Below are 15224 nucleotides of genomic sequence, written 5' to 3'. Positions count from 1 at the left end.
TTGAGTACGTAGTTGTGTAAGAGTAAGAACATCAATTAACGTCTACTAATCACAGGCCACTAGCCTCTCTTCTTTTCTGAACCTACTTTTTATTTATATTTTATTTTATTATTTTTTTCTTTTTTCTCTTTTTTTAAAATAAATTTATTTATTTTATTTTTGGCTGTGTTGGGTGTTCGTTGCTGCGCACAGGCTTTCTCTAGTTGTGGCGAGCGGGCTTCTCATTGTGGTGGCTTCTCTTGTTTTGGAGCACAGGCTGTAGGCGCGCGGGCTTCAGTAGTTGTGGCACTCAGGCTTAGTAGTTGTGGCTCATGGGCTCTAGAGCACAGGCTCAGTAGTTGGGACGCATGGGCTTAGTTGCCCCGTGGCACGTGGGATCTTCCCGGACCAGGGCTCGAACCCATGTCCCCTGCATTGGCAGGCGGATTCTTAACCACTGCGCCACCAGGGAAACCCTTCTCTTTTTTTTTTGAATTTTATTTTGTTATTTTTTTTATACAGCAGGTTCTTATTAGTTATCTATTTTATACATATTAGTGTGTATATGTCAATCCCAATCTCGCAATTCATCCCACCATCACCCCCCAGCCTGCTTTTCCCCCTTGGTGTCCATACGTTTGTTCTCTACATCTGTGTCTCTATTTCTGCCTTGCAAACCATTGAACCTACTTTTTAAAATTGAAGTGTAGTTGATTTACAACGTTGTGTTAGTTTCTAGTGTACGGCAAAGTAATTCAGTTATACATTCATATATATGTACATATATATTATTTTTCAGATGCTTTTCCATTATAGTTTATTACAAGATACTCAGTATAGTTCCCTGTCACCAGCCTCTCTTCTAAGCATCATGCATGTGTTGCAGCGTTTCTGCTTTACACATGTGATGGCTAAGGTTTAAAGAGGCTCCATAAAGCCTGAAGTGTCCAGCTTGGCAGTTGGAGGAGCTGGGATTTGGATCCACATCTATATACTCTTTTTTTTTTTTGTGGTACTCGGGCCTCTCACTGTTGTGGCCTCTCCCGTTGCGGAGCACAGGCTCTGGACGCACAGGCTCAGCGGCCATGGCTCACGGGCTCACGGGCCCAGCCGCTCCGCAGCATGTGGGATCTTCCCGGACCGGGGCACGAACCCGTGTCCCCTGCATCGGCAGGTGGACTTTCAACCACTGTGCCACCAGGGAAGCCCCACATCTATATACTCTTAATCGCACTGCTCTCTGTTGCCTCCCTCATGATAATGTTAACCCAGGTCATGTACCTGCTCGTCTCTCAGAGAATTCTCTTCTGTTTATGAGCCTTTCTCTGATTTGGTTGTGAAAAGTCAGGGACATGGTTTCAAGACACTTCATCATGTGCCCTTGGACCTGGAGTAGCATTTGTGTTCCCCCTGACAAAATGATGATGAAATATTCCCATTTGTTTGAGTGAGGGCGCATCATCGCAGCCCGGTGCTGGCTGGTGTCAGGTCAACTTGACTCAACCCTCTGCCCTCCCGTTGCTCAGTCTCTTCATCTTGAGATTTGGTCTCTCCTTCACTTCAGCCACCTGCAAACACTGCCACACCTACCACCTGTGTCTCAACTTGAACCAATATCCTTTGGACCTTTCTAAACCTTGAAACCTCCAGCTCTGCAATTCCCCTCTCTGGTCACAGCCTCCGGGCCCCCTGCTTCCCCTCCCTTCCGCTGAATCCCGCCATCGCCCTCATTGTTTCAGCCGCCTTCAGGCTCACTGTCTCCATCCCCAGCCCAGGTGTCATGGTTTGTAAGTTTCACTCTTATTTCCCAATAGTTGTGTCACACAGTCCTTTCCAGACACCAACCCTGGGTGATCCCCGCCACTTACACAGCTTCTCAGAGGTCCCCAAACCCAGTGTATTGGTCCTGATGTCAATCCTTGCTCCTCAATTTGGGACGGGTCCCCATGGCTGCGCTGTCTAGCAGATGCGCTGTCACACTTCCCGTGGAACCCGTTCCAAACCTTTCCTCTCTCTTCAGAACTTACCATGGCTCCTGCTTTCTGTGGAGGAACATTTATTCTTCTTGCTTTATGAAAATCTCGAGGGTCCCTGATGTGATTCCTCCACCGCTCTCCTTTTCCCTTGGATTTTGTGCGTTGCCCCCGCCGACCCGCAGTCTTAGACCTACAAGTGGATCTGGTCTCTAGTATCCGATGTACTGCCAGATGTGCTAGATAACCGATGTGCTAGGTAACCAAGGTATCAAGGATTCAGAGGAATTTTCCCTGAAGCCCAGCTGGCTGGAGAGCCTGAGTTTTGTAGAATGTTTCTCAAAAATTCTTTCAATTTTATTTCTTCAGCAGTTTCTCTAAGCTGTGTACAAGTCTCACTAATCACCCCATTCTCTCCTCTGTGAACACAAGAGAAGGGACCATGAAAGGTGTTAATTTTCTAATCTACGAAAGGGGATGTTGGCACTTTTGACTAAACTGAAGTTGGGGCTTACCTGTGAATTTCAGCCACCCCTGCCCTCCATCCTATCCCATGGACAATGGAAAATCAGCTGTAATGGTTTAGGAAGGTCATAAAGTGGGGGAAAGTAAGCCTTGCTAGCTCTTGCCATGATAGATGTGCGTCTTCAAGGGAATCCAAAAAGTTCTGCTTGATAGATGAGGTTAAAAATACACAGATATGCTGTAATCTCTGTGAGAGGGTTAATATGAAAAGTTTTGAATCCAGGATCCTGTATTTTTGATGACCCATTACCCACGGACCAGTCTATTCTGCCTGAGTACCCAGGACTCCTTCCAAGGAGAGTCAGAGTAGCTGGGCGGAGCAGCGGGGTCTCCACCCTTTCATCTTTACACCTCCTCCCCTCCACCCCCCTTAGAATAAGCACTTAAGGGAATGTCTGATGAATTCACTGCAGTGTTTGTCAGGACGTTTTTACAGCTATTTTGTTCTAAATTCAACTGATGGCCAATGGGAGACCTAACAATTCAGTGAGTAGAAATAGGCAAACTTGGTCTTTTTCTTTGTGTCCTGAGGATGAATCTAAACGAACCTGTCTAGTTGGCACATCCCCAGCTGCAGCAGAGGCCAGGTTTAAGTGAATTATGAAGAATGAATTAGACACGTGGTCTTGGAGGCAGCCCTGCCCACTCTGGAGGGGTGTGTGTTGGTGGAGGTGGGAGTCTTACCTAAGGCCCGTGTATAGGAAGCTTATAACTGAATGCATTTGTTTTGCGAAAGTTGAATCAGCCTCCTGGGTGGTCCCTTGTAAGGGATTTAAAAAAGTTATTGATTTCTTTCTTGAATATACCTATGTTAAAAATAACCAAAAGAACTGTCCAGAATTAGACCACATATTTTGTTCATTTCGTATTTCAGTATCCCTGTCATATTTGTTTCTCATTTCTTTCTTTTAACTAAAAGAATTAACTAATTTGTTTTAAATCACTAAAAGTACAAAAGGGGTACAATGAGAGGTACAAAGAAAAATTAGTCTCTTATTTCTGTTCCCAAGTCAGCCAGATTCACTCCTAGTGGCAAAGCTTCATTACCATTTTCTTGTGGATCTGTTTAGGGATAGTTTATAACTATAAAATAGAAATAAAATAAAAAACATAAATATATATATAAATAAAATATAAATATAGGGATATTTTGTAACTATAAAAACTATAGGAGCAAAAATACGGGTTTTGTGGGTTTTTTTGCGGTACGCGGGCCTCTCACTGTTGTGGCCTCTCCTGTTGCGGAGCACAGGCTCCGGACGCGCAGGCTCAGCGGCCATGGCTCACGGGCACAGCCGCTCCGCGGCATGTGGGATCTTCCCGGACCGGGGCACGAACCCGTGTCCCCTGCATCGGCAGGCGGACTCTCAACCACTGCGCCACCAGGGAAACCCAATACGGGGTTTTTAAAACACATTGTTTACACCATACACACTTTTCTGTTTTTAACCTTTTTTCACCTAACCATGTATCCTTGAAAACTTTTCTTGTCACAACATAGGGAACAGCCTTATTCTTTTTAGTACCTAAATAGTATTCCATTGTAGGGTTTTGCTGTAATTTACTCAGCCCCACATTGGTGGACTTCCGCTCGTTTCCAGTCGTTTTATACTATGCACGATGCTCCAGTGAATTACTTTCTGTAAATAACATTTTCTATATCAGTGAGGCTCTCTGGAGGAGAAATTGCTACAGTAGAATTGTTGGATCAGAAGGAATGTGCAGTTTTAATTTTGGTGAGCCTTGCCAAATTGCCCTCCGTTTTGGCATTTGTACTAATGTGCGCTCCCACTAGCGCTGTGGGCTTGTGCCTTTTCTCCACAGACAGTGTTATTAAACTTCATGATCTTTGCCAACCTAAGAGGTGCAAACTACTATCTTTTAGTAGCTTTAATATGAGTTTTGCTTGTTAGAGTGATGATCGAACATCTTTTCATATGTTTAAGAGCCATTCCTATTTTCTGAGAAATGTGTATTGACTTTCATTGCCCATTTTTTACTGGGTTTTTGGGCCTTTTCCAGCTAATTCATTTTTAGGAGCACAAAGTAGCTCAAAAAAACTAGTCCTTTTGTCTTGAATTTTTTAATTTTTCCATTTCTTTTTTGACTTCTTATGCTTCTTTCTCGCAGGATTTGTTTTCAAAATTCTATAGTCTTACTCATCAGACCTTTTTTTTTTTATGCTTTTAACTTTTTGACATACTTATGCCTTCTCCACTCAAACATCATGTTTTAAAAATTGTCTCATTTTTTCTTAGTACTTTTAAAATCATAACGTTATTGAGATGTAATTTACATACCATAATTCATCCTTTTCATGTGTACAATTTAGTGGTTTTAGTAGAGTTCCAGAATTGCACAACCATCACCACAATCTAATTTCAGAACATTTTCATCATCCCAAAAAGAAACCCCATACCCATTAAGCAGTCACTCTGCATTCCCTCTACCCCAGAGCCCCTGGTAACCACTATTCTGCTTTCTCTGGATTCGCCCATTCTGGACATTTCATGTAAATGGAATCATACAATGTGTAGTCCCATGTGACTGGCTTCTTCCACTTAATGTCATGTTTTCAAGCTTTATCCTAATACTTCTACATTTTCATTTTTAACACTTAAATCTTTGGTCGCTCTGGGATTTTAGTGTAGGATGTGAACTAGGGATCTGACTTTATTTCTTCCAGGGGACCATCCACTTATTTAAAGCCCTTCTTTCTTCCACTAAAATGCACTGCCACCTTTGTCATGCACTGAATTCCCGTATGTGTTTAGGTCTGTTCCTTTTCTGTTGACCTTGCTTTCTACTTGTGTGCCCCTGCATACTGATTTAATTTCTGGAACTTTAAAGTATTTTAAATATCTGGTATGGGAGTCTTTCCTTCTTTCTCGTTGCATCATTTTTTGTGGCTAGTCCTTCCTGTTTATTTGTCCATATGAACTTCAGAGTTAGCTTTCTCATGGTGTTTTTGGACATCGTGTCAAGTTTATTGATTACTTTGGGAAGAATTAGTGATTTCTTCTTCAAGGACAAGCAGGGCAGAGCTTTCCAGTTGACATACGTTCTCTGTCCTTCAGCAGTGTGAAACTATTTTCTTTATCTAGATCTTGCATGTTTCTCATCAAGTTTATCTCTAGCCATTTTACATTTTTATCTGTATTGTAAAAAATGGGATGTCTTCTTACTGGTCATCACTTAGGAAGGCTATTGACTTTGGCATATTACTTTTGTTAGTTACCTTACAGAATCCTCTAATTGTCTATAACAGTTGTTTAGCCCACTCGTTCAGATTTGCAGTCATAGCCTATGCAAATAATGATCATCTTACTGCCTCTTTCCCAATTTTTAGACCTCTTATTTCTTTCTCTTATTCAATTAAAGTGGCTACTTCCACCAGAATGCTTTTAATAGCAATGATGGCGGACAGCCTTGCGTGGGTCCCCAGTTTAACGGAATGCTTCTTAAGTTTCCCCATGTACAAGGAGGCTGTCTTTGGGGTTTGGCATGTTTTATGTTCATTGGGCATTTACAGGGCTTTATCTTGAGCAGAAAGCCTTTTGGAAATGCTGGATGTGACTGAATGGTTTGCAGAGACGGAAGGCCTGCTCTGCCAGTTCTTCTGCTGTGATAAGATAGTAGACTGATTTTCCTCACCAGCACTGACAGGGGTTTGAGTGGGAAGTCCATGCTTAGCGGAAGAAGGCAGCAGTCATACTCGAATCTCATGCTGTTTTTCTTTGCCAGTCAAGTGAAAAGACTAAGAAGCCATACAAGGAGGTAGCACCAGGAGGATTAAGTAAAGGCTAAAGGGGAAGAGAAAGAAAGGAAGGGAGAATGGATGGAAAGAAAGAAGAGGTAAAAATAGATACCACTTTCCTCACTCCCAAAGCAAGGCATGTGATAAACCAAAATACTTCTAGGGTAGTTTTTCCCCCCAAAATATTATTACCCAAAGAAAGGCACCAAGCACTAATTGTCAGCAAATATAGTAGTCTCAGAAAAGGCTTAGAAGAAATAGGGAAGTATTTTACCATTTGTAAGCAAAACAGACTAATACAGTGTTCCAAATATTGAGAAATCACTGAAGGGAGAAAGAATGCCTGTTGAAACATGTTTACATGTTGATTCTTTTTGATGTTGCCATAAAAAAAAAGTGTTTTGATCTTTTGCAAAGAAACTGGAGAGGTATTTTATGTGCTAACCCCGAACATGACATTACTCTAGTAGTAATAAATACGAGGACAGGCCGTCCCTTACATTAGCAGAACTAGAAACCGAAACAAAAGATGGTAACAATTGAGGATTTGATGCTTGTTGGAAACATCTGCCATGCAGAATTGGTGCAGTTGTGGTTAAAAACCAAAGAAATTTAGACCGACTCCATAAAGTAGAGAGAGCTGATGGGTGCTGTTTGGGATTCACTACAAAACCGTCTCTGTGACATGCAGGAAAGAGAAAGTCCTGGGAAGTGCACAGACTGCCTGGGTGTGCCCACCCGGTTGATTTTGGACATGCACACCTTCAACTTGCACCTGCTGGTCACATGTCAAAACCATGTGTGTGATTTTTCAGGTTGCAAGAAACACGGGGGTCTGGGCGGGAATCCTGGGCGAGTCTTCTCACCTTCTTGTGAGTTGGTGTGTTGAGAAGGAAAGAGCAAGGGCTTGGAGCAGAAGCACCTGACTGCCACTTGCTGGCTGTGTGAACTTGACCGAGTTACTGAACCTTTCTGAGCTTAGTTTCTCATCCGCAAGTCATGTCTACAATTCAAGGGTCTCGTGTGGATTTATTAAGAGATGTACCCAAAGCACCTAGCATAGCTCAGGGCCTGGTAGAGAGCAGTTGCTAAGTAAGTGTTCGTAGGTGGACCAGAGGAAGCAAGGGCGGAGGGAAGGAGGGGGGAATTGCATGCGTCAAATGCCACAACCCTGATATACAGAGGGTTCTGGGGAAACTCGTAAAAAGACTGTCACATCAGGACCAGGGATGAAGGGGTGTTTATAGGAAAGACTTCTCAGAGGGATGAGTTATGCAGACTAGGCAGGCAAGATGTTCTTGGGAAGTGCTTCTAGGTAGAAAAGGACAGCATTTTCAAAGGCATAGGCTTGAAGGAGTCAAGGAGTCTTAAACCCAAGGAAGTGTGGGTAAGAGAGCATGGCTGAGTCCCAGGTTATGGATGGAGAGTTGTGAGTGAAAGACAGGAGAGGTTTTCAGCCCTGGGACTGAGTAGGGTCCTGTTTGTCATGTTGGATTATGGTTACGATGGTGGTAGATGTAAACCTGAAGGACCCTATTGCATTTGCATTTTGGAAACGTGGCAGCAGCGTCAGTGGGGTGGGTTTAGAGACCAGCGAGAGGGAATGAGCTCCGGGCCTTGGAAGTGATTCCTTCCACATTCTCTACAAATCCTGCACAGTGCTGAGTACATAGTAGGTTTTCAGGAAAAACTACCTGATGGACTTGAACAAAAGCGGTTCTTTTGCCAAGATCGTCTTTTCCGTGATTCGTTTTATCATTCATAGATTATTCTCCTGTGGATTCGATCATTTTCCCCCCCAATTATTTTTGACCCTCGATTAAATTATCTTAAATGACTGTGTGTTGTGGCATAAACTTACCCTAATCTATTTATAATTTATTGTGCAAGCATCTGTCTCATAAAAGATGTCTTCTTATTTAAAGGGCGCTAGCCTAGAACCGCATGAAAATTGCCGCTCACGGTGGTACCCCCTCCTCCCCAGAAATGGTTTCTGTGCTCCCAGCCCCAAGCGCTTTTGGCTTTGCCTGTTTTAAGCTTTTTTAAAGCTTTCCCTGTTTTAAGATTCTTTCAGGCCTCCAGGCGCTTTAGAAGGAGAAAGCTCTAACAGCTTTGGGCTCCTGATTGACTTGAAGTAGAGCAAGCTCAGTGCCTCACTTGGGAGTAAGGACACTCTCCTCATTAAGGTGGCGAAAGCAGTAGCTGTGATGGTGGCCCGCGGGTAACTGTTGAGGGCCGTGGTTAGTGCTGAATGGAGTAAGAGGTAATTGTACCGATCGTGTACTGGATGACTAAATAGCAGTTATTCAGAGCATGGATTGTGTTTTCGGTCAGTCATTCAACTAACATTCTTTGAGATTCCCCTAAGTGCCAAGTAGGGTGCTAAGTACTGAAATACTAAAGCAGGACCAAAGTTAAAAGGGTCCCTACCCCATGGTGCTAGGTTATAGTTATTTTGGTACAGTAGATTAAAAAGGAACTAGTCAATTACAAGAGGGAAATACAGGAAGTGGTGGAAGCATCTAGGAGGGGCACCTGACCCCCACCTGGGAGGCCAGGGAAGACTGTCGTGAAGATCCAGAGTTTCCTGAACAGGAAGAGGAGTAAGATAGACCTTAGAGAGTTTGGGGTGACAGTTTTTATCTATAAGGAAAGGAAACGGGAGCATCATGGATTATATTATGGATTTATTACAGATATTTAATAAATCCATCAAAATAGCCTTTGAGCTGTACCATATTTGGAATGTATACTTGGCTGTTGTAATGTAGGTCTGTAGGGTCAGGTCTCTTAGCAGACCCATAGTTTTCTTTACTGTGTGTCTCAGCACTGCCAATTGACCAAGAAGCACAGATCCTAGAGGTCAGTGGCCTGAAAGAAGGTAGAATCTGAATGCTATCTCTGAAGAGTCTACGAGTCAGGGTATATGTGCAGCTGCTCACAGCAGCTTCTGCAGGCGAAGCCATTTTGCTCTCTGTGGTTTTAGTGATTTAGTATTACATCCTCTGGGATACACGGAGCAGCCCCACCCTTAGACAGAAGGGCCCAGGTCAAGTTACTGTCAGTGAGAATTCAGTGTACGATCAAGGTGCTCTGCTGAGTTGAATAGCTCGGGTGTGGACCAGCAGGTACAGCAGCATCAAGGTGACAGCACCCCAGGAGACTGTGTTCTGGCCGGATCCTCTGGTCAAGACTGGACAGTGAATAATGATGGTTTCTGTCCCGCCCAAGCTGAGTGTTGGATGTGGGCCCGTGGAGGTAGGCTTGTGAAAAGTGTATATTTTATAAATTCAGAGTATGGCGTGGCAGCCCGCCTACACTCTTAATTTTTGCTTTTGGAAGCTGTGTCCAGAAAAGAGAAGCGAAATTTCTCAGCCTTATAAACTGCACCTTACTCAAAACACACCGTGTGCGTTAATGTGCCACTTCTGCTCTCTGCTAAAGGGAGGGTTTTCACAATATTGTTTCTTTGGCAGCCACAGAGGGAAAGTTTTAACAGGAAAACATGTTTACTCCTTGTATAGGGACATCTTGAAGGCGCTTTACCCATCTTTTGGGGGAAACTCCCTACCACAGAGCCTCCTAGACATTCAGGGGCTGCTTGCTCCTTAGAAATGGCGGGAGTTGGCTAGAGATAAGCATGAGCTGTTTTGTGTCTAGAAGCATGGCGTGCTTAACATAGTTAGCAATGCAGGATTCATATTCTGTACTTGAATTGTTTCTAGAACCAGCCTCTCCAGGTGCAAGGGAGCAGCTTTGAGTGGCAAGAAAGCCATCCTGGCTTGTCATTGAGAGCGTGTGTCCTTGGAGAATATGCTTTAGTTCTGCCTCCTGGGTACCCTCACCGTGGATGCACATGGCACGTTCTCACACACGCTCAGATGCATTACTCACTTAAGAGCCTGGGCACAAAGAGAGATGACGAACAGATTTTTTTTTTTTTTTTTCAGTTGAAGGACATTGCTCTTTTCCCCCTGCCTGTTGAATATGACTTCTCTGTTTTCTGTTTATTTTCAGCGTCCCCAAGGGAAAATGTCAATTTTAACTAGAATCATAGACTGTTAGGTCTGGAAGGAGCCGTAGAGTCCTAACATGCCCAGCTGGGAGTGCCAGCGGGAGCCATCTAGAGATGCCCAGCAGGTGTTCTGAAAAGCATCTGGATCTCGGAAGAGAGGGCAGGGCTAGACTTGTGGGTCTGAGAGTCATTCACGTAAAGGCAGTAGACACAGTGCCTCTGGATGAGATCATTCCCCTGCTCCAACCCTTCTTAAACTCCTTCAGATTTTATGGAATCGTCTCAATTACTCAGAAAGACCCTCGAGATCCTCCATAATGTGGCCGCCACTTTTCTTTCCCGTCTCTTCTCCCACTGCCACGTCTCTACACACGCCCCTCCAACTGCAGTGGTCCGTTGGCCATATTGGGACACGTATGTCTGTTACCTCTCTTTTCTAAAACTGTTCATTCTTCTAGAATTAGCTCAGATTCCCTTCCTTCTGGAAGCCTTCTGTCATGAATGCAGGTGGTGAGAAACCAAAAGGAATCCTGGGTCCTGTGATGAACTAGAAAACATACTTTCCCTCCTTCACCAGTCACAGGTCTCGTGTGACCTGCTTAGAACAGCCTTGCACTCGTTCTCAGGGGCATCAGTGGTCCTCTGGAATGGCCTCTCTCACGGCGCAGGGATCCATCCCGACGTCCACGACATATACGTGTGCTGCTTCTGCCTGCACACGTATATATACGGAAATGTATCTGATTTTCTGCTTTTTATCCTTCATTTACATTATTTTCTTTCCAGATGTTTCCTTTCCAGGGAAGTTGTATTGAATTTTCCTCTTGGTAAAGTCGTGCCAATTTTGGGGTTAGAATGCAGAGATTCTTACTCCAGCTCCATGGTCAGCTCATTGGTTCATTTAGGCAAATTACATAACCTCTACCTTCATTTATCATCTGTAAAATGGGCCTAAGGATAACACACCTCATTTTTATAAGGATACAAAAACCTAACATTGAAACATTTTGGAAAACGTTTTAAAACGTGGAGTATACAGAAGGCTTTATTCTTGCTGCCATACCGCTTAGAGTCAAAAAAAAAGAAAACTTTTAGTCCTTCTTGATAATTTAATATAGACTGTGTCATATTATGTATCATATAACATTGCAGAACCTGACATCAGAAGAGATGAATCCATATTTTGGTTCTGATTTACAAGCGGTGAGTCCATTACTGAATTTCTTAACCTTTTTGAGCTTCACTTTCCTCCTCTGTAAATTGGGACTAATGATGCTGTTGCTGTCTATTAGAGTTGTTGAATAATTATGTTCTGCAACTATCATGCTTGAAAAACACTTTTAAAACTGCCAAAGAGCATATTCAGCAATAACCTTCATGGTTTGTCTGGTGGCCTAGTAATTGTGTTGGCTATAGAAAGAGGTCAAAAATACGTCCTGGTTCCCTTTTCGGAGATACCTGTTGGCTTGCCCCGAATGTGCAAGGGATAAAAGGAGGAGGAACCGAAGCACGCTGAATACGTAGAAGAGGATGCAAAGTTGGCAGAAGCCTCTGATTGACTTCTCTCCTATCCTGAAGTTGAAAGGGGTCAAGTTCATACGCAGATTGCATGGGAGCCACGTGGCCAAAGCTGAGAATGGGCGCAGGAGGGAAGGCAGTGGAAAGGAACCAAGGTAGCATGTTAAAGCCAAGTGATGGTTGGCTAGGGTGTGTCCATGGGCATTGCATGCATATTCCTGAGTGTTTCTTCTCAGCGGTGGGGGGCCTCGTAGGGCGCTGGTGGCATATTCCGTAGCACAACAGGAACCTCCATGGGAGGTGGCTCAGCTTCCCCAATTACCTCTCTTAAGTTGGGTGGGGATGAAGTGGTGTTATATGTTGAACTGTGTCCCTCCAAAAAGATACTGAAGTCCTCACCCACAGTATCTGTGAGTGTGGCCTTATTTGGAAGTAGGGTCTTTGCAGATGACCAATTTAAGATGAGGTCATTGTGATGGGCTCCAATCCAATATGACCGGTGTCCTTATAAAAAGAGGAAATTTGGACACCAAGACAGAGATGCTGGGAGAATGCCATGTTAAGACGAGTTAGTCTGTCACAAGCCAGTGAACGCCAAGGATGGCTTGTAAACCACGAGAAGCTAGGATAGGGAGAGGCACGGGAGAGACCGTTCCCGCACAGCCCTCAGAAGGAACCCACCCTGCCTGATCTTGGACTTCTAGCCTTCAGAATGTGAGACCATAAATTTCTGTTGTTTAAGGGCCCCAGTCTGTGGTACTTCGTTATGGCAGCCCCAGGAAACTAACACAGGCGGGTGGGCCGTTGCCCCAGACCCAACTGCTTCTGCATGACACTTGGTCCATGGTTTGGATTTTATGGTGAGGCTGCACACGGTATGCGTTCGTTGCCAGCCTATATTCAAAATGACACGATTTCCTGTGGCTTGGCTTTTGACAGCAAGTGCATTTAAAGTCTGATCTCAAGGTTTGGAGTTGACTTAGAATGGGGTTTCCTAAAAGTTACAATTACCTCACTCCCATTATCTCCTCAAGTATAGTACCTTTATGTGTGTTTGAGAAGGGAAAAGGGTGCAGTCGAGTTGTATATTTCAGTCACTTACTCAAAACCCTGCATTCTGTTATTATGTTTCCAGCATTGGGCACTTTCTTGGGAATATTTTGTGTTCTATTGTAAGTCTGCTTTGGTTAGAGTTTTGGCAAAGCCCATGACAAAGAAAGGGAATGTTTCTTTTCTCTTTTCACTTTCCATGGGCTTGCCTGTTCCTTCTCGAAAAGATGCTGGACCTTCCCTCCCCTCCTCTCCTGGAGCTGGAGTGGGGTAGGGGAAGGACTGCCTCTTTCCTCGCTGGGAAATGTTGATTCATATTATATGAAACATTTGTTTTCCCTAGAAACTTCCACTGTGTTGAAATCGTTGGTCCAAATTTATATGTGAAAAATAAATAAACTTGTCATGGAAAGGCGCTGAGGGTACAGTTACATAATAATTATGTATGCTCGCCCCAACTTATTCACATAGGAGACCTCACCTCACAGTAGTTTTCTAAAGTTTCATGGCTTCTAGCATCTTTTCCCAAACTCCATGAAAACATATTAAAAATAACTGTTATAAGTTGAAAGTCCACGATTTTTCTAAGTATGTCGTAAGTAATTGTATCTCTTAGTGGCAATTTCATATCCCTACTTAATAGTTGGGGCAATTAAGGTTCAGAAAAACAGCAAAGCTGAGATTAAAATTCAGGATTTCCTGATTTCCAACCAGTGTACTGCGTGTTTTCTGTGCTAACATTATGGCAGGCCAGGGTTCAGTTAAAACAGGTGGTAGGTGTTGTAAGGGCAAGAGGGTCCTGGAGGAGAGATCACTCAGCCTCCAGTGAGAAGACCTGGGTTCCCGGCTGGCCTCTGTCACTGTCTGACAGCATGGCGCTGGGGCATTGGGCTTCTCAGGGACCTCAGGACAATGACGGAGCTTAAAAACTCTACACTTCATACTGAAATATTTAGGGATTAAGTGATTTGTCTGGGATTTGCTTGAAGATGTAAGGGACCATGAGTTGATGATTCTTGATGCTGGGTAATGAATATCCGGTGTTCTATTGAAGGTCTTTTGTACTGTGACGTTTTCCATAAACAACTTCAGAAAAAATTTTATGCTTCTAAAATGTGTACCTTTGATTCTTCCTATCTCCTCTCCTACCCGACGCTATTGTTCAGTTCACTGATTTCTCCTGAACACAAACTCCTCTGAAAGAAAGCAAGCCCTTTCCTTTGGTCTGATCCTAATATGTATATTAATAAAGACTTTCTGACTCCTTCCCCATTTTTTAATTTTTTAACAGATAATACGATGCCTGTGCTTTCATAATAAATTCCAAATCTGCTGTCTGTTCCTCACCAGTGTGAATTGTAGAAAAGAGTACAAAGGATTAGCGTACTTTAAAATAAATCTCGGCTAATTATACATACAGCCGCGTTCACTGAATGTGAATATTTTCAGGGCTTTCTTTGCTACCAAGTGCCGCTTGCTCATGATGTAAATGAGAACAAATTTAGTTCCATTAAACAAAACACAGCAACTCTTCTCCTATAGCAAAAACTTCTTCAGGTCCTATTTTGGAAGTGGGAACCTAATTCTAGTGTTCCCTTGTTAGCTCTGGGCCTGTGTAAGCTCTGGGCCACAAGGTTGATGACTTGAATATTCTGCAATCTTGCTTTCAGAATTTTAGCAGGCAAACAAGTTGTGATGAAGTGTTTGTGTTTTACAAGGATCCTTATGAACTCAATGGCATTTGAACTTGCAGTGCCAGCAGTTTACCAGGAGGCCTGAATTGAGGGGTACATGCCTTGGCCTTTGCATTTCTTTGAGATCCTTTACTCTCTATTGCAAAGAAAAAAAAAGAGAGAGAGGGAGAAGAAGAAGCAGGAGAAGGAGAGGAAGAAGAGAAAGAGGAGGGAGAAGAAGAAAAAAGAACTCTCAAAATGGTATGTTCTCGGCCCATACCATGGTCTCCCCAGAAGCTGCTGGACGCCACCTTGCTATTTTTTAAAGTTACAAGGTTATTTAAGAGGAATTCATTCATCTCCTATTAATCTGGAACATTCATGATCTCTGTAGGTCCAAAGAGGGTGTTTCTTTGGGATCTATGAAAGTTAAAACAGCATTCAAATCCAACGTGAATTACCAAACTCTTTCCCAAGAAAGCTTCTATGAGTGGCCTCATCTGTTACGTTGAGAAAGTGAAAAATCCCAGGGCATGGAGGGCACATTTTCCACACTCAGAGGAAAATGATTTCCTTCCAACAGCCTCTTTGTCTCCAGATATCTGGACCCCAAATCCTTGATGCTGTAGCCAGTATATTAAGAAAGGAGGAGGAAGCTGCTTATCTCTCCTGAAAGTCTTTATTTTTCCTAATCTTTTCTCCTCCCTCCACCCTTGCCCTAAATTCCTTTCCAT

At 43.4% G+C, this 15224-nt stretch overlaps 1 protein-coding gene across 14 annotated transcripts in view; it reads left to right on the top strand.

The window, feature by feature from the left end:
• The window catches only part of ATXN1 (ataxin 1), a 520605-nt gene that overhangs the window by 294582 nt on the left and 210799 nt on the right, over positions 1-15224 (top strand). Inside the window, exon 6 of one of the 14 annotated variants that reach the window (XM_079935505.1) lies at positions 11402-11452. The exons of the other annotated variants lie outside the window; for them this stretch is intronic. The gene's annotated coding sequence lies outside the window, so the exon portion shown is untranslated. The remainder of the gene's footprint in view (positions 1-11401; positions 11453-15224) is intronic. 14 annotated transcript variants of the gene reach the window in all.

This window comes from Stenella coeruleoalba, assembly GCF_951394435.1.
Source record: "Stenella coeruleoalba genome assembly, chromosome: 10".
Taxonomy (NCBI): Eukaryota; Metazoa; Chordata; class Mammalia; order Artiodactyla; family Delphinidae; genus Stenella; species Stenella coeruleoalba.
This window is presented reverse-complemented; position numbering and strand designations above follow the sequence as displayed.